Source organism: Oryzias latipes, chromosome 2 (assembly GCF_053564925.1).
Source record: "Oryzias latipes strain Hd-rR chromosome 2, Olatipes_Hd-rR_3.1".
Taxonomy (NCBI): Eukaryota; Metazoa; Chordata; class Actinopteri; order Beloniformes; family Adrianichthyidae; genus Oryzias; species Oryzias latipes.
Window position 1 is genome coordinate 38,307,991 of NC_136238.1, and position 19,555 is coordinate 38,327,545.

The following is a 19,555-nucleotide window of genomic DNA, read 5'->3' on the forward strand; positions in this document are numbered from 1 at the left end:
AAAATGAACAAAATGATTCTATGAAAGTGATTCTATGGTTCTAATACTCAGAATAATGTTTAGAAATGATCAAAAAAGGACATTGAAGGAGTTTTAGAGCAGTTTTCTGCTTAATTTCAATAAGAAAAGAACAAATTCAAAGTTAGTTGTTAGTTTGTACCTCTGATAATCCTAAAATGTGTGCTTTTATTGTGAAAAGCCGTTTTCAAAGTGGATCCAGGAGCTAAATGGAGCTGAGAGTCTGGATGGAGTAGAAACTGGTTTCCTCTAAATGGGAACATTTCTCCTTCTCTTCATCCAAACCCCAGATGTACCCGGGTAGACTTTCAAGAATGTTCCCGTTTCTGAAACATGGATTTATTTCTGGAAGACGCCATTTTTGTCCCTAAATGTTGGATTCAGTCTGAATTCCAGTCCCACTCCCAGCATTCCTGCTCCTCTTTAGCTCCTCCTCTTCCTCCTGATCAAAGTTTGAAGCCCAGAGCCAAAAGTGCGTCTGCAGCTGCTTCTGCTCCTCCTGAGTCCTGCCTCTCCTCCTCTGGGAGCTCCTGCATCCTCCTGCGCTCCTCCCTGTCCTCCAGCATCATCAGGAGGCTTTCAAAAGGCTTTCTGGAATGTTCCAAAGGTCCTGCTTGGTTCAGGTTGTTGCTGGTGGTGGAAAGAGCTCCTGCAGACCTCTTTGCTGTTGGAAGGATCTTCTGTCTGCAGACTCTCTGATGCTCCAGCAGGAGGCGCTGCAGTGTGCTCCTCCTCATGAGTCCTGAAGCTGCACCGTCAGCTGCAGAGCTTCAGAGCTGCTTCTTCTCAGACCACTTTCTTTGGCTCTGCCGTTTTATTATATTGTTGTTATTATCATTATTATTATTTATCTTAATTTCTTCCCCCCCGCCATCGACATCATTATGTGAGCGACAGACAACACTCCAGACCAGCTGGTGGCGCTAAAGCACCATGACGCTGTTAGCCAAACAAAGAAGAAGAACAGCACGAGGCGCTAGCAGCGTTAGCTTGTCATCAGGCTAGCAGCGTTAGCTTGTGTTGAGAGGACGGTGGTGTTTTGTTGGGACGTTTGTGAGGTTTTTGGACAGAAAGGACGATACGTGGTTCGTGTGGGAACTCTCAGCATTTTCCAAAGTGTCGTAAATGAGTGAAGAAGTGTTGAACGGAAAGACAACGTGGATTGCTGTGATTGTGAGACTAGCAGATGATCGATCGGAGCTGCAGTGAAGAGGACGGCGGTGTTTGTGGGAGTTGGAGCTGAAGATCGGAGCAGGAACTATGTCTTCCTTTCAGTTTCTGAGAGAGTTGATAATTGAGCGACTAGCTGCTGCTGCTGAAGAAATCTTCCGACTCTGTGAAGGAACCATCGTCCAGTACGAGCAGGAGCTCTGTCGTCAGCGCAGACTGCTGGATGTCATCTGGAAACCACAGCTGCAGCTACACCACATAGGTATGTGACCTTCATCAGAGAAACAGAGAAGCCCTTTGAGCTTCATGCTTTTCTTTGTGGGGACCCGTCTGTCACTCAGTGGTGGTTCTACAATAATTTACTCCCAGGGCGATAAACCAATCATTTTCCTGTTTTACTTTGTGTACGAATTGTGCCATACAAATAAAATTGCCTTGTCTTACTCTCACAAGAACATTTCAACAAAAAGTTACTTAAGTAATTGTAACACGTTACTACTCACCTCTGCATATATATTTATTTCAATTAGTCTCTTCTGGTCATCCAGACTCCTCAGACATTTTCTCCAATGTTTACAGAGTTTATTGATGCTTAAAAAAAACCAAAAGTCCTGGAAACGTATAAAACGCTCCTTGTTGTGTTTGTGTCCCTGTAGCCCTCCCTCAACATTGGATGACTGAAGAGGAAGATCTCCTCATCCAGCAGAGGAACTTCAGAGTGGAACTGGAGGAACCAGAACCTCCACAGATTCAAAAGGAACCAGAACCTCTACAGATTAAAGAGGAACCAGGGGAACTTTGCATCAGTCAGGATGAAGATCAGCTTGCTCTGAAGCAGGAGACTGATACCTTGATGGAGATTCCTACTTATGAGGAAGATGAGAACAGTGAAGCAGATCTAAACAATCAGCAGAGTTTTAATGTAACTGATAGTCAGGATGAAGAAGGAAACCAACATGAAGAATCAACATCAACTACAGATGAAGAGACAGACCCACAGAACAGAGATCAGGGGAAGATAACAGACAGAAGACATGTCCAAAGTGTGGACAGCTCTCACATGTCAGCAGGTCAGTGTGACTCTGATCTTCATCTCCACACTATCGGTATGTTCACTTCAACAACGGTTTTGTCTTGAGCTTCAAGCTCTCCAAACATGCAGTCCATCAACAGCGTGTCCTGGAAGAGTCTCTTCTGTCCCTTCCAGTTGAAAAGACAGAAGACATTGTTGGTCAGTGCAGCCGACAACACTCTACAAATCATATGATCTTAGTTAATCCCTCCAGCTAACGACAAACAGGAAACCTTAACAGAAAAAAACAGAAAATTGTTAGCAGATAAAAAAGTACAATCTGACTGTTTTGTCGTCTGTGGTTCTAAGTTTGTAGTTCAGTTCTTTTCAGCAGATTTCTCTGTCAAACCCAAAATCCATCTAAACCTCTTTGATGTCTCCATGGCCCCATTTACACTGCATGGTTCAAGTGACCCAATTCCGATTTTTTTTCCTCTCATGTGGCACAGATCGAATATGACCGGTGAGCGTGTAAGCAGGAAAAAAGCGCATGGATTCCGATTTTCTCAGATCGGATACCGGCCTCATTCATATGTGGAAATAAATCGGATACAAATCGGATACGTGCATTTGCGTGTGCCATGTAAGCAGACAAGTCGGATATTCCCCATTAAATGCGAGTCGTACGTCAGTGACGTCAACTAAGGACACCACCAACTGAGATCACATGACTCATTAAAGTGCTTTTGTGCACTGATTTTGCTGTCAGCGTGTTACCTTTCAGCCTCAGGCTTCAGACCGTAGTTGGAAACCGCTTTTATTCCCGGTCCGGTCCCAGTCGGGACGCAAACGGTAACTAATCAAGCCATTGCTCTGGAACAGGCTAGAAGCCGTTTATTTCTTTCCTTGTGTTGCGGAGTGGGAGTGTGTATGTGATGGGGACCGTGTGTGTGTGTGTGGTGTGTGCGTGTGCCGAGAGGAGAGGAGGTGTGAGCGCGGAGCGGGGGAGTGTCGGGGAACCGTAAATTAAAAATGAGGTGTCTCCCCCAAAAGTTTCGTAGTCTTTCATAACGCAATCTGGAGGCTGAGGGTTCCAAACGGGAAAGTGAACCCCGAAGGAGAATCCGCCTTTGGCCCTGGATAAAATCTCCCATGCGTTTCTGACCACGGTCGGAAAAAGAGAAGTCATCGCGCAGGAAAGGTTCAACACTTGGATCAAACACTTATTTCAAAACTGATCAAACTTTTTCCTCTCCCCTCTGGAGCGCCCAAGGCAATGCCTCCTTCGTCGCTGCGTTGCCTCCATGACAACCGCAGTCACAAAAGTCCGAAAGAGGTCTGCGGAAGGCAGAAATGCTGCTACGTAGTCCTCAGAACATCTACGTTTGATAGTTTCAGCATATAGTGTAAATGCAAAAATCGGATACGGGTAACTACGGCTGGGTAGCTCGGTTCAATTCCATTTTATTTGTATAGCCCAAAATCACAACAACAGTCATCTCGATGGGCTTCGAAGTAAAACATGAACTCAAAAGGATCATGAATACAAAGAGTTCAATAGGAAAATACTAAAATGAACTAACAAACTGACTAAGCTATACTGGCATCCCTGCCCTTAGACCCCCCTTCGCGGTAAGGAAAAACTCCCAAAAAAAACCGGATTCCGGAAAAAACGAAGAAACCTCAGGGGTGCCCACATGAAGGAGGGATCCTCCCCCAGGACGGACAGGCGATTTACCAGAACTCTTGGAGAAGAATGAACTTATCTAAATCTACAACTACATATATAAAGTCCAGCAGACGAGCTTCATCCAGCCGTGGTTGGGGGGACAGTCAAAGGCGCGAGTCAGGCCGGAGACAGGATCCACAGCCAGGTGTAGGAGCGGGAGCAAAGGCGAGATAAACGGTCAGGAACAGGAGCACGGATGAGCCAACTGGAGTCTGGAAGCACTCCCACTCCCCAGGAGGGGAGAGGAGTTTTTTTCGCGTCGGTGTGCACACTCACATTGGTGCCCTTTGTTTAGTCAAGAGGCGTTAAACGTTGGCGAAAATCGTGGGCGAAATTCGTCCCTGTGTGTACGGGCCTTAAGACAGGGGCTTGGTGGCTAAACGCTCTACCTACTTTTACTAATTCTAAGAACCACAAGCAGTCCTGCATTCTGCGAGAGAAGTGTTCTTATTGGATGGCAAGGGACCATGAGGTCCTTAATATAGGACGGGGCCATTCCATGTAAGGCCTTATAGGTTAACAGGAGGATCTTGAACTTGATTCTAGAATCAACTGGGAGCCAATGGAGCGAAACTAACACAGGAGTGATGTGATGTCTTCTGCTTAGTGTCTGAATTGTTCTCCATCTTTCCTGGACTGATTCTTCCTCCAGTGCAGCTTCACCTTCATCAAACTGCTCCTCATTGGTGGGTGGAAACACAACAGGGAGGTTTTTCTGTGTCCAGTTCAGCTCCATGAATGTTCAGGCTGTTTAACGTCAGTGATTTCAGTTTAGAAAAACTGCATCTCTGCTGAGATTTGGTTCACTTCCATAAGAACCTCAGCAGCATCAGGATCATTTTGTTGATGGTTTGTCTGTGGAATGACATTTCATACTCATAGCTTCAGTGGAGATCAAGAGTCTGGAACCTTTAACACTAAAAGAACCATTTGATCCAGTTTCTTCCAGACCAAAACCCAACAAGAGCCACAAAGATCCACTTCACTGTTTAACAAAATACTTTTTATTTCTGTTTTTCTGGCTGTTAAGACAATCATTTATAAAATGTAGCTTTTAAAAAAATGTTTTTGAATAGAACTGTCATGAGAGAAATTCTTTGTGCGATTAATCAATCATTAACTGTTATTAAGTAATTTAATGAATCTATTTATAATCTAACCTAATAATTGCCGTGAAAAGCCTGATTTTTGTTGTACCTTATTGAAATCTGAGAAATTTTGGTGCAGAAAGAGAGCAAGTTAAAACTAAAAAAAAGCAACTTAAAAAAAATTAGCATATCAGCATTAATTAAGTGACAAAATGAGTGGTGTAGAAGAACAAGAAGAAGCGGTTTAGTGGATTTCTTTTTCTTGTTAATTTTGAGTCAACAAATGCAGCTTAATTTTGAAAATAAAAAAGCATTTCCGGTATTGATTTTTTTAAATTATGCTACACAAATGCTTCCATAGAGAATATTGCCCGAAACACTTCAGAACTCATCCTTCTGCTTTTGCCAGCAGTAAAATCATCATTACATACAAGAGAACCAGGTCCATTAGCAGCCATACATGCCCACGCCATGACATTACCACCACAATGCTTCACTGATGAGATTGTATGCTTTGGATCATGAGCAGTTCCTTTCCTTCTCCATTCTTTTCTCTTTCTATGACTCTGGTACAAGTTGATCTTGGTCTCATCTGTCCATAGGATGTTGTTTCAGAACTGTGAAGACTGTTTTAGATGTTGGTTGGCAAACTCTAGTCTGGCCTTCCTGTTTTTGAGGCTCACTAAAGTTTTACATCTAGTGATAAACCTTCTGTTTAGGGAGTTTTCTTCACCAGGAACAGAATTATTCTTTCATCCATCACAGTTGTTTTCGGTGGTCTCCCGGGTCGTTTGGCGTTCCTGAGCTCCCCTCTGCGTTCCTTCTTTTTAAGAATGTTCCAAACATTCATTTTGGTCACACCTAATATTTTTGCTATCTCTCTTTGCTATGGTTTTCCTTTGTTTTTCAGCCTAATGATGCCTTGGTTCACTGATAGTGACAGCTCTTATTCCAACACACTTCAAAAACTCTGGACCTTTTATCTGCTCACTGTAATTGTGATTATGAGGGAATAACACCCTGCTGGCCATGGAACAGCTGAGAAGGCAATTGGCCCATTACTTTTGGTTCCTAAACAAGTGGGAGGCAAATATGCAAACAGTTTTAATTCCTACACCGCTCACCTGATCTGGATGTAAATACCCTCAAATTAAAACTGACAGTCTGCAGTTAACGCACATCTTGTTGGTTTCATTTCAAAGCCATTGTGGTGATTTATAGAGCCAAAGATGTTGGAATTGTTCCTGTCTCAATATTTATGGACCTGACTGTATATCAGATTATTATTTTGTTGGAATTAATTATTTCGTATCTATAAGTAGTAATGTATTACTACGGAGCCTGTAATCTGAAATACTCCATTACTGACCAAAGTAACTACTGTTAGTAAGTACTGTTACTATGTAATTCATTAACCCAACACTGTTTATTAGTTAGTAGTCAAACCACGAGGAGCTGTCTAAAAGGGTTTTTATGCTAAAAAGCATAGACTATATCATCACTGGACAGTAGAGCATCCCCCCCCCCCCCCCCCCCCCCCCCCCCCCCCCCGGGTTCCAAATAGGAAGTAGCTGCTGTCTCTAAGAAGCCAAACTCCATTAGACGTCTATAGATAAACATGCAGCTGTTACTCATTCTAAATAGATAGAATTACCATTCTTGCTGTGAAACATTTTTCTTAATATCTTGTTGCTAATATAAGTTTTTTTTTCATAATATTTTTTCTTTATTGCCAGTTATTCAAGTTATTAACTGACCAATCAGATGCCTCAGTAAAAGGTTTGGCGCCCACTGGCCCCACCTCGAATGTTTGATTGACAGCTTCTTCTGAGCAGCTTTCAGTGATGAGGGGCGTGGACTTTGAACTAGCTTATCATGATTGGCAACTGGTTGTTCTAAAAACGTGACTCAGACCGCCTGACTAATCACTGTTGCCTGGCTCAAATTGGCGATTGGATTTGTTGTTATTGACAACAAAGATTATATTAGAACATTATGTTGTTGGCTTCGGTATCTTTTAGAGCTGTTAAGCATTTTGGAACAATCATGTATGGAGTCCCAAACTGTTCATAATTGAATAAATAAAAATTACCTCATGCAAATACACAATCACAATCAATCTCTCATAAATATATAAAAAGATCATGAAATTGTGAAAAATCTACACACTGATTTTAAATTAGCCATTATCTTATTAAATATTTTTCATTTTTCTGTAGAAACCTGTTAATTATTTTAAAACACCATTTTAAAATATTACTTTTAATCATGGTGAATATATTATAATTCTATGGCTTTTTTCAGAAAATCAGATCTCAAAATCAATATTTTCCAAAGTATCTTTGTTTTTATTTCATGTTGCTGTATTTCAGAATGACTTATTTATTTCATAATGAGCTTTTTCAGCAGAATGAGTCTGTCAATCAAACTAGAAAAGGCGGAGACGTATTTGTGATTGGCTACTCCTTTACTCAGACATAAGCAGCAGCACCCTGACTATATTGATGGAAGATGCATCAGTGAACATGACGGTGCAAAGCATGCACCTCAACACTAGGGGGGAGTACGCACCTCAACACATCCACAGTGTTACCAGATCTGGTCGATTTTGGTTCTAAATTTGCGGATAAAAATTGGCTATTGAAGGTTTTAGGGTTGGTTCTGCGTTTATATTTTTTCTCATGAAAATATAGTAGCGGACTACGTTGGGCTGGGAGGCTGTTGGAATGCCTCTAATCTTCTATGTACTGGAGCTCTGTGAACGCACCACAGGGCTCCAGACTAACTTTTTTCACTAGGAGCACAGTGGCCCCCACCGGAAATTTTAGGGGCGCATACCGTAAATCAACATGCTAAAACCAAATCTACTAATTTCCACTGTATTACTATTAATAAATACTTTAATAATAGATGCAAAAATTACAATGTGCCGTTTCAAATTCAGTGTCACATTATATTCTGCACTTTTGAAAATGCAACAAGGTAAACTGACAAAAGCATCGCTGTCATGACAGTACAAATAAGTAAAGAAAACGGATGGAAAAGTATGTTGGTGACACCAAAAGCGTGTTTGAGATCACCCAGGTGGACTCAACGCTGACCAGATCACCTGGTGTGTGACATATATTTTTGTTTTTGAAGGCCAATTCCTGTCAATCAAAACAAAATTAGGAAGGTTTTGGTTCTCAATTTATGCATTTTGATTCGCAGATTTGGGGTTTGAATGTGCGGTTTTACTGTTTTGATGCGCAATACTTTAGACGCTAATTTGACACCATATGACGGTGTCGATTTTTTATCACCGCGGTGATGAACCACCAGGGGGCGCGGTTAACCGCAGCCCCCCCCCCAGAAAAAAATTAATAAATAAAATCCCCCGGCGGCCGCATCGGAAATAAATACAATTACAACGTACCATTCTTTATTAACAAATAACAGTAACAACTAACTACTACATATCTAACTTGTGAACTAACTATACGTGTTGTAGATTGACTGTGTGTGTGAGCGCGGTCTGCGCGGAGCGTCTTGTGTAGGAATAGAAGGAATGTGCGCACAGGTGTCAGGGCTCCAGACTGCGACCAATTTTTCGCATTTTGCGACTAAAATTTGAGAGTGTGCGACTGAATTTTACATCCAGTCGCACATGTGCGACCAGTAAATTTGCCCCCCCCCCCCACCCTCCGTATTTTTTATACATTAAATGCGGATGGGGCATGTCAATGATCAATGAAATAATCTGAGACGCGAGCGCACACGCACGCAGGCAGACACACACACTCGCGCACATACTCATCAAACGCGAGCACACACTCGCGTGATGCCCGTCTGTGAGGCGGCCAATGCGTGTGAGAAGAATAAGTCACTGTAAGTGGCTAAACTGCGTGGAGGGGGCGGGGCCTAGAGATATTCGCGCGCGCGTAAACATCTGTGGGAAGGAAACGGAGACAAATGTCATCACAACCTGACGTGCGTCTGAGCTATGAGCAAGTGAACTATTGATTCTTTCTTCCGACCGGCTAGTGTACCAGTGCCAGAGTGTACAGCAGGGGTCTCAAACTCGCGGCCCGCGGGCTATTTGCGGCCCCCAAGATGATATTTTACGTGAAGCCTGACACGCATGAAGAACGAGGGGCAGGAGGCTCCGCCCTTGTATATACATACACGTAACATTAAGGCCCGTACACACCGGGACGAATATTCGCCAGGCGTTATTCGCCAGCGTTTTTCGCCACGTTTTTTGTGTTCACACCCAGGCGATTTTCGCTGACGATGAGCCGAGCCAACATGCAATTTCATTCCCTGACGTTAGATGGCGCTTAATGTAAACAGAAATACTCCTGTACACAAGGTGGCGCTGCGCAACTTTACGCTTCTTAAAGTCGCTTTTCACTCAGAAGAAGAGAGCAAGTATTTACGCGATTGTCAGAATCAAAAAAAGAAAACGTGAATATTTCAAGCACCAGTAGCTCCAACTGGTTCTTGGTTCGGGGATATTTTAGAATGTCCGTCATTATTTCTTCGCGGCAGTGTAGACGCTACTCTGCGTCTATCTTCTTCGCTGGTATGTGTGCTCAGCAAGGCAGTTTTGTGTTTGAGCGCCCCCAAGTTGTGTTTTACTGTAACTTCAGAAGCTCCAGACACATGTGCAAAAGCGCCATTCTCATTGGTCAAGTAGATTTCGACGCGATGCGTCAAAAAAAAAAAACGAACCCGAGGCTTTTTTTTTTGACGCGTGGCGTTTTTTCGCGTCGGTGTGCACACTCTCATTGGTGCCCTTTGTTTAGTCACGAGGCGTTTTCGCCGACGAAATTCGTCACGGTGTGAACAGGCCTTTACGCTGCAAAAACCCGCACGCAGGCAGACACACACATTCGCGCACATACTCATGAAACGCGAGCACACATTCGCGTGATGCCTAGGGGAAGAGGGGCCTAGAGATATTCGCGCGCGCGTAAACATCTGTGGGAAGGAAATGGAGACAAATATCACAACCTGATATGTGCGTCTGAACTATGGGTAAGGGAACTATTGATTCGTTCTTCCGACCTGCGGCTAGAGTACCAGGGCGAGAGTCTACAGCAGGGGTCTCAAACTCGCGGCCCCCAAGATGATATTTTGCTGCCCCCGCCTTAATATGAAAGTTCAATTTTAATTACTTTAATTTTGTATGAAAGACAATTTTTCATTGTCGTGCGCGGAGCTGACCAACCAATCACAGTGGGGTAAACTACTCTTGGGGGCATGACAATGACAGGGATTGAAAGCAGGACACCTGACCGCCCCCTCCCTCCCCAGAACACATTAAGGAGTTCCTTACTTTCCTTTAAACGTATTTTTTCGCTCGTAATTTTCTAAATACATGCAGTCCGTGCTGAACTTTTCTCTGGGTCGCACAGACCCGGAGGAAGGTTTAGGGTTTTGGTTAAGCGCGCGGCGGCGTGTCACCCCGACCACAAACGGTTTATGCACGGCTGTTTGGGCAGCTCACCGCTCCCGCAGGAGACGGGTCAGCTGAGGAGAATAAATGCCCCACACCTACATGCGTGACAGCTAACGGGGCTTGAACTTTAAATATGTGCGAGTGATTTAGTCTTAGACACACTGAAAACATGTTGGGGAAAATGCAACGATAGAAGACGTGTTTGAGATGAACCAATGCTGCGCCTGGATCGTTGGGGAGACCAGGCGGGGGGGGGGGGGGGGGGGGATGACAAGGACAACAGGAAATTGCAGTTGTCTTTACCATTCAATTTAGTTTTAATATTCCTTTCTCCCTCAGTATGATTTGTGTTATTATATATTTTATACTTATTTGAATGTTTTGTAATGTATGTAGCCTTTTTTTAATCAATTGGTATTTTCAATTATTTTGATTGATCACTGAACTACAAAAAAGCATCAGGACACATGTCCCATAATGCATTGTTTTGTAGTCATCAGGGCAGCTTTCAGTCAGTGCAGTACTAAATTTCCAGCTGCGTTCGCTCAGGTTGGGGTCTTGCTTCCACCCCTTTCTCTTCTAAAACACGTTTTTGCTGGTCTGCTACAATTTACTCTGCTCTGATTCACTCATACCGGACTTCTGCCAGTCTGCATAGTGCAGACGCGTACATTTTGTAAATATGGCACAGCAATATTGTTGCTCTGTTCAATAATTCCCTCTGTCTGTCAACCCTGAAGAATATTGAGAAAACTTATAGGTTATAACATATTTGATTAACCCTAGTGACAATTCGCGGGCAATTATTCCCAGGTTGACATGACCGATCCTGACACTGTGGTAAAAAATCGACTTTGTTTAATCCATAAAAGTCATGAAAAGAGCTGGAAACCCCGCTAGCATTGAGCTAGCTAGCATGCTAACACGGGAGAACAATGGTGATAGTTTGTCATGCAACATCTAACTTTCTAACATCTTTTTTCACTAGCAGCTACTGGTGGAGCTCCTCATCTGACTGTACTGGTGTCCCCTGGTTAAATAAAGTACAGGTTTGATCGTTTAATATAGTAAGAGATATGAAAAACTTACCGGCACATTCTAAACTGGTCTGTTGACATAAGACTCTGTGTTATTCGGCGAGAAAACAAATCGGCAGCTGAGAAATAGGATTGTGCTTTGGGGAATGGCTTTTGGTTGCAAATTGTGGGTTTTGGTTCTCAATTTATGCATTTTGATTCGCAGATTTGGGGTTTTGATGCGCGGTTTTACTGTTTTGATGCGCAATACTTTAGGCGCTAATTTGACACCATACCGTCACAGCTCTAGTTCAGAAGTCCCGAGCAGGCTGGCTCTGCTGGCTGTTAGCTCGCTTCCCGGGAGCCGCTACAGTGATGGCGTGTAAGGGAAACAGATGTGACGACAGACTGGATCTGTGAGCACAAACAGCGGAGCTGTGTTAGCTACAGAATAGAGAAGAGCTCTGAGAGAATAGCATGAGGATTTTCAGATAGAAACTGTGCATTTTCCAATGCAAAAAAAAACCATTTTGCATTGTCATTTATAGGGGTGTCATGATTTTCCAAATCCTCGATTCGATTGCATTTTCGATTCTAAGGACACTGTTCGATTCGATTCTCGATTTTTACATTTATTCTTTTTAAAGCCCAGATTGTCATTTTTTAAACTAGACTTTAATGCAATATAATATCTGACCTTTGTTTGCAATGTACCACACTACATGGTCAAATTTAAAACTTTTATTAACAACATAATGTAACAATAACTAGGGTTGGGCGATGTCCCTTAAATTGGCCGTTGACGATGTTTGCTGTCAACCATCGGGATGGACGATGACATCGTCGGGGGGGGGGGTATTTTTACATTTTTCGTTCTTATATAACTGCTATTCGTTTTTTTGCTTTTTTCATTTTATTTCCCAATCCGCGATGATCCAGTATAAACTGAGGGAAGTGACTTTAACAAAAAAAGTAACAAACAAAATAGAAGAGAAGTAGTCCGCTCCCGCACTTCCGGGGGAGTGCAGACTTACAGCTTTGTGTTTGATGGGAAGGGGGGGGGGGTACATGAGCGATATGTGTGGGAGATTTAAGACTGCGATCCGTCCCGCAGCTCTAGGGGTACAAGCAACCGAACTCAGAACCGGGTCTAAACGTGTGTCTGTGCACAGCTCGGATCATCAGCACACACACAGCGGTTTGAGCTTCAAAGCAGAAATGTCGCTCAGTCCTTAGAAAACATTCAAACAATCACGCGGATTTGTGTTTCCAGTCGTGTCCCGACTAAATAAAGGCTGATGTTATTCTTACATGTTTACGTGCAGCCAGCAAGCAGCACCACCCAAAGCTAATGTTGTTAGCCCGTGTTAGCATACTGCTAATCCTGGCTTCGTTCAGAAAAAGCACTGACCACACGGATTAAAATTCACATGATGAGCGAACAGGTGTTTCATAATAACCGTAACATTATTAAAAGCACGTTTAGAAGATCATCTCGTATTTTACCGAGCTGACATGTCAATGTATATAGCCGCTCGGCGCTGTTTAACAATGTTTTGTATTGAATTGTTACATACAATAAAGTTTGAAAAAAAAAAGCCGCTCGGCGGAGTTTATATCCTTCCGTTTTTCAAACCCTACTGCGCATGTGCGAATGATTTATTCCGACGGAAAGTGTGACCTTAGTGAACGTTTTTATATTCTAAAAACATTTTTCTGGGCCCATGTACACGGTTGGATTCTAATCCGACCATTGATCCCATCAAGATATTTTGTACATGTAACCGCGGCTTATGGTGTCGACGCGCAACGTGGCGGGGGCGTGGCATCACGATGGTGGTCTCTCCATCGGGATGTCAGTCACCCATCACGATGGACGATGATATCGTCCATCGGCACAACCCTAACAATAACCCATATCTTTAGTCAATTGAAATCTTAAAATAAACTGCCATCCAGTTTCTCTTTTGTAAGTGCAGTCTTCTTCACAAAAGATGACATTCAAGTTCACAACAAAACAAACAAAAACAATAAAACAGACATGTCCATAGTCTCTGAACAATTGTCTTAAACTATTTCTGTACATATATCACACTTATAACTACTTTTATCCCCTGAGAATGATGACTGTATTTTTTCATTCTTTCATCCTCTTCCTAAAGATGGTTATGTTATTTAGAGCTTCTCTTGTTGTCCAAAACATTAACATTTTTTATAATAGAACAACACAAGACAACTGTAACAGTTTTGCAGTTTTAAGAGAAAAATAATTCAATAATTCAATCAATAAATAATATTAAATGTAAATTGATCTGAAACATTAACACAGCAGCACCAATATATTTAACGTTTTTAGTCTGAAGAAACGGGTAAAAAACATTGTACTGATTTTGTTTCTAAATGATGATTGTTTATTTCTGATCTCATACAGTGCAGCTGTTTTCATGCATTACCTGCTGTCTTTATGTCAAATACGGACACCAACTAAACAACAGGCAGACAAAAAATTTGGAAAAAAAGACATGTAACCAAAATGTCTACAATAGTTCATAGAATGACATTATTAGCATGAGCTGAGTAATCTAAAGGCACGTTCCGACTCTCAGCCGGATCCCACCACCCAAGGCAAGGCAAGTTTATTTGTATAGCACAATTCGTACACAAAGTAATTCAAGGTGCTTCACAAAACAAAAAAATGCATTAAAATCACAATACGTCATAGAAATAATCAACGTAAAATTTACTTTAAAAGAAAAGAAAAAATTTGATAAGTGATTTAAAAATTAATGAAGGAAAGGAAAGAAAAGTGCAGATAGGACCTTTCAGTCATATACACGACTAAACAGAAATGTTTTAAGTCTAGATTTGAACATGAACACAGAAGAGGCCTGTCTTACGCCTTCAAGGAGGCTGTTCCAGATTTTAGCTGCAGAATATTGAAACGCTGATTCCCCTTGTTTAGTTCTGACTCTGGGTATCAACAGGAGGCCGGTCCCTGAGGTCCTCAAAGTACGAGATGGTTCATATGGCACTAACATGTCAGAGATGTACTTTGGTGCTCGGCCATGGAGAGACTTGTACACAAGCAGAGCTGCTTTGAAGTCTATTCTTTGAGGTACAGGGAGCCAGTGCAGAGACCTGAGCACAGGACTAATGTGATCATACTTCCTGGTTCTGGTCAGGACTCGAGCAGCAGAATTCTGGATGTACTAAAGCTGTTTTACAGCTCGTTTGGAGAGGCCGGTGAGCAGGCCGTTACAGTAGTACTGTAACCTACTGGAGACAAATGCATGAATAAGTATCTCCAGGTCTGGCTTTGACACTGTTTTTGATTTTGGCAATGTTTTTCAGATGGTAAAATGCTGCTGATGTTACTGACTTGATATGGCTGTTAAAGTTCAGGTCAGAGTCCACGATTACCCCTAGATTTCTGACTTGATTTGAGGGTTTGTGAGACTGCCACAAACGGCATGATGAACAGTTTTTAAATATTTTGCTATAAATCCCTGCAGGATTAAAATATATGCTTCACATGCTGATTAAAATATTATGGCCTTAGCTGTTTAGTGTGGGACTGTTATGATTTACATTTGTGACAGTTTGTTTTAAACGGGCATAAATAAAGGCAGCATGCGACTCTGTCTACGAGGGGGGCAGAGCCTTCTAATGACAGGGGCTGCTACCAGGGAAAACACCTGTTGTCTTAAAAACTACGTTTTCCCCGGAAAAGGGAGAGCCGTGTCTGAGGACTAGACTGAATGTTACAGAGCCGCTCCATTTCAAGCTCTACACCCTGGATTACCTTTTCTTTGTGAACGGATTTTTGCGTGGGTGTTTTCCTCGTCCTTTTTTTTTCCCTCCCATTGGAATCTACACGCCAAGGACTTATGGAAAGCCGGTGAGATCGAGCAGGTTTGTTTTGTTTTGGTTAAACGCAATGCATTGCTGGGACTGAGATACGAACTCATTTACATCGGACTCTAGTTTTGAACGGAGATCTTTGGAATCATCGGTGTGTGTATATATTTATATGGTATTGGGTGTGTACTCTGCTTGGTGATATGTTTAAGGCCTGCTGAAAATTACTAAAATGCCTAAAAACGAAATAAAAGTGAGACTGCTGGATTTTTTATGTTTAATGTTAAGATGCGCACGCCTTTTATTTTTTCAAAGCAGGTAATATTTTTGCTTTATTGTACTCTTCCTCTGCAATAAGGTATAGGAAATTGTTACAGGTTTAAGAGACAGAGAATGAAGGTAGCTGCTGAAACTTTCTCTTTGTTTCTGTGGGCCAAAAATAATAACTTCGGTCTTGTTTGAGTTTAGCTGGGGAAAGTTGTTCTGCATCCACGCACTGATCTGTTGGAGGCAGTGGCTGAGTGAATCCACCGGCCCATATTCACCTGTCGTCAGTGACACATAGATCTGAGTATCATCTGCATAGTTGTGATAAGATATGTTATTACTGCGTATTAGCTGCCCTAGTGGCAGCATGTAGAGGTTGAACAGAAGGGGTCCCAGGATCGATCCCTGGGGCACACCACAAGTCAAGGCCATGTAGTCTGAGACACAACTACCAATTTCAACAAAATATTTCCTGTCTTCTAGATAAGACTTGAGCCAACTTAGGGCAGATCCAGAGATGCCAACCCAGTCTTGGAGTCTGTGCAAAAGGATCCCATGATCAACAGTATCAAAGGCAGCGCTCAGGTCTAGCAGGATTAAGACGGAGACTTTGCCATCATCAGTCTTCAGGCGGATGTCGTTGGTTACCTTGATAAGAGCAGTTTCTGTGCTATGATGGGGTCTAAAACCTGACTGGAAAACATCAGATGAATTGTTTAATAAGAGAAAATCAGTGAGCTGTTGGTAGACAACTTTTTCAAGGACTTTTCCTAAAAATGGCAGATTAGAGATAGGTCTGTAATTATTCAGTACACTGGGATCAAGACCGCTTTTCTTCAGGAGAGGTTTAATGACTGCAGTTTTTAAGGCCTCTGGAAATATTCCAGATTGAAGAGACATGTTAACTATTTGAGTAATTGATGGCAACACACTGTTCAGGACAGACTTTAGAAATCTAGTGGGTAACACATCAAGGTAGCATCTAGACGAGCTCAGACGGGTGATGGTCTCTTGGACAGTTTGGTCAGTGACAGGTATAAAGTGAGTCAGCTTAGAGTGAGTAGGTGGCCGTTGGATAGTTATGTGTTGTGGAGTTGATGGCTTTTTTAATGCCCTGAACCTTGTCATTAAAAAATACAGCAAACTCATTACATTTAGGTGTGCAAACCGGTTCTATTGGTAGCTGGATTGGAGGGTTAGTTAATCTGTTTACTGTTCTGAACAGGACACGAAAGTTGCTGCTGCAACTTCCAATGATTTCAGAGAAGTACCTTTCCCTTGTTCTGCATAAGATCTGGTTGTAAGCGTACGACTCCCCCTTATACATTCCATAATGAACCTGGAGTTTTGACTTGCGCCACTTTGGCTCAGCTCTGCGGCACTGTTGTTTCTGTGCCCTGACTAGATCATCGTTCCTCCAGGGAGCTTTCTGTCTATGTTTTCTCAATTTAACCTTCATAGGGGCAATGGCAACCAGAACATTCAAGATGCTAGAAGTAACAGAATTCAGCATTTCATCAACATTGGCACCAGAGGCGTTTTCAGGGTTTATCATTTCTTCAAACTGTGCCCTAGTGCTCTCATTTATTTGTCTCCTTTGGACAAATGCAGGTCCAGGCGGTGGTTTGGGAGCAACAGACAGGTCAAAGAATACACAGAAATGATCAGAGAGGGCGACATCAACCACACTGACATTGTGAATAATAACCCCCCTTGTGATGAGCAGGTCGAGAGTAGGGGTGTGCCAAAATATCGATATGGCGATATATCGCGATATTTAGTCCCGCGATTGATTCTCGAGACGTCTTCATCAAGTATCGACCTTTTATTTACGTTCAAAGACCCTGTAAAACGTTATATTAACCATCCTTTGGTAAGACAATTCTTCGGAGGGTCGATAAGGGGCACTCGTTGCGAGATTGGCTGTTGCGGGCAGACGAAGAAGAACACACATTCAAACAAAGATGGCGGGGGAAAAACAATGAGAAGCGAAAGCAGCAACTTAAAAGACGCGCCGGCAGTTTTGAAGCTGCATCAACAGAGTTGTGTGAGAACGCCGTGTCTGTTGCTGGCCTAAAGCCGACACGGCCCGGCGCGGATACTTTTTTCCAGACGAAGCTACCGCCGTCTTCTGCGAGACAGAGCACCGGCAATAACGGAAAGCAAAACGGGAGGTGGAGAACGAGGGATTTTGTTTTTTATTGAATGCAGTAGAGCCACGCTTTGACATTCCAAAAGGATCCCTGCGCTGTACGGCCAGACAAGAGCTACGGTTGAGATGGAAACTGAAGAAAGAGACGCATCCCTGCCCATAGACCCCCCTTCTCCTCTAAGCAGCGGTAGATGAGCGGTGGCTTGACGCTAAAAACCTGTGGTTCTCCAGAAAAACATAAACATACATAACATGCAGCTTTTCCCTAATCGTGTTGTTCACAAAGATGTTTACTTTTGGATGCACTTTAAGTTCATGGATTTTATCCCTGGTCATTTATTTTGAAAGCAGTTGTATCTTAAATAACTTAAGGAAAGTTTCTAGCTACTTTATTTTTGTTTTCTGGGAGAATTTTATTTTTGTTTACACCACATTTGCACTAAATGGTGTCATTTATTTTTAACAAAGACACTATAATTTGTTGACAGAATTAATATCTGATTAACAGCTATTTCTTTTAAATTAAGCAATGGCTATGCTTTTGTTTTTCAAAAGTTAATACCAATGTGCCTGGCATCTCCTTGACTTATTCATTTTTTTATCCTGTGTACAGCTATTTTGTACTAATTAATGACACTGCTGTTCATGTTCGCTATCGTTTAAACCAAATTTTACAGATATGTCCAAATGAAGATTGTCATTGTTTGTCAAAGACAGAGTATTACGGATTTCAGCAATGTTACACAAAAGACTGTATTTCATTACACCAAATAGGACACAAGTTGTTCATTATCATTATGTTTAAAAAATAAATGGGGAATTATTTTCCAAAAAACAGTTTAAGTTCTTCTTTCTTAAAGTTTGATACATCGTGAGTTGTTAGAGACAAGATATATCGATTATCACAATATCGTCATATCGTGATAGTATCGTTATCGTGAGGTACCCAGTGATTCCCGGCCCTAGTCCAGAGTGTGCCCTCTGCTGTGGGTGGGGCAACTCACATGCTGAATTAGATCAAAGGTTTCAAGGACAGCATTGAGCTCTTATGCATTTCTGTCATTGACATTATCAACATGAACATTAAAATCACCTGTAATGACTAGACCATCAAAGTCTGTGCACACAACTGAGAGCATTTCAGTGAAATCATCAATGAAACTTTGGCTGTGCTGAGGAGGTTTTTACATAACTATGCAGAGTAAGGGAGGAGTTGTTTTAACTCAATCTTAAAGGACACATACTCAAATGATGAAAACACACCAAATGATAGTCTGCGGGTTGCAATATTATCTCTAAACAGTGCAGAAACGCCTCCACCCTTTTTATTTTCTCCTATTTCCGATTCATGTTTGTAGTTGGAGTAAGTTGATTTGACTAGAACTATGTTTCCTGTGTTTTTGTCAAGCCATGTTTCAGTTAATAACATAAAATCAAGATTAAAAGAAGAGATAAGATTATTGATTAAAAATGATTTGTTGCATAAAGATCTGACATTGAGTGCACCAAGTTTGAGATTAGTTTCTTTGGGACTGGTCAAAACCTTCTTGCAGGGGATATGAACTAGATTTCTTTGATTGGACAGTCTAACGTGGTGCAACTACAGGTATAGCGCTGTTCATCACAGGGCCCCAGTTTGACATAACCTTTCCTAGGACACTGGGGGCCCGTTTCATCCTAGCTCTGGGGGATAGCACGTCTAGAGGCGCGCAGGGGAGATCGAGTTGGAGGGTAGTTTGTGTGATGGACCAGGAGGAGCGGGAGCTGGACGGGATTTGGGTGTACGACGGAGGGGGCGTGTT

General features: G+C 42.3%; 1 long non-coding RNA gene across 1 annotated transcript in view; it reads left to right on the forward strand.

Annotated features, from left to right (window-relative positions):
* The first annotated feature begins 675 nt into the window (after nt 1-675).
* Nucleotides 676-19,555, forward strand: part of LOC144988195 (uncharacterized) — a 30,347-nt gene continuing 11,467 nt past the window's right edge. The window contains exons 1-2 of the long non-coding RNA XR_013652028.1: nt 676-1,450; nt 1,845-2,258. This is a non-coding gene — a long non-coding RNA (uncharacterized LOC144988195). The remainder of the gene's footprint in view (nt 1,451-1,844; nt 2,259-19,555) is intronic.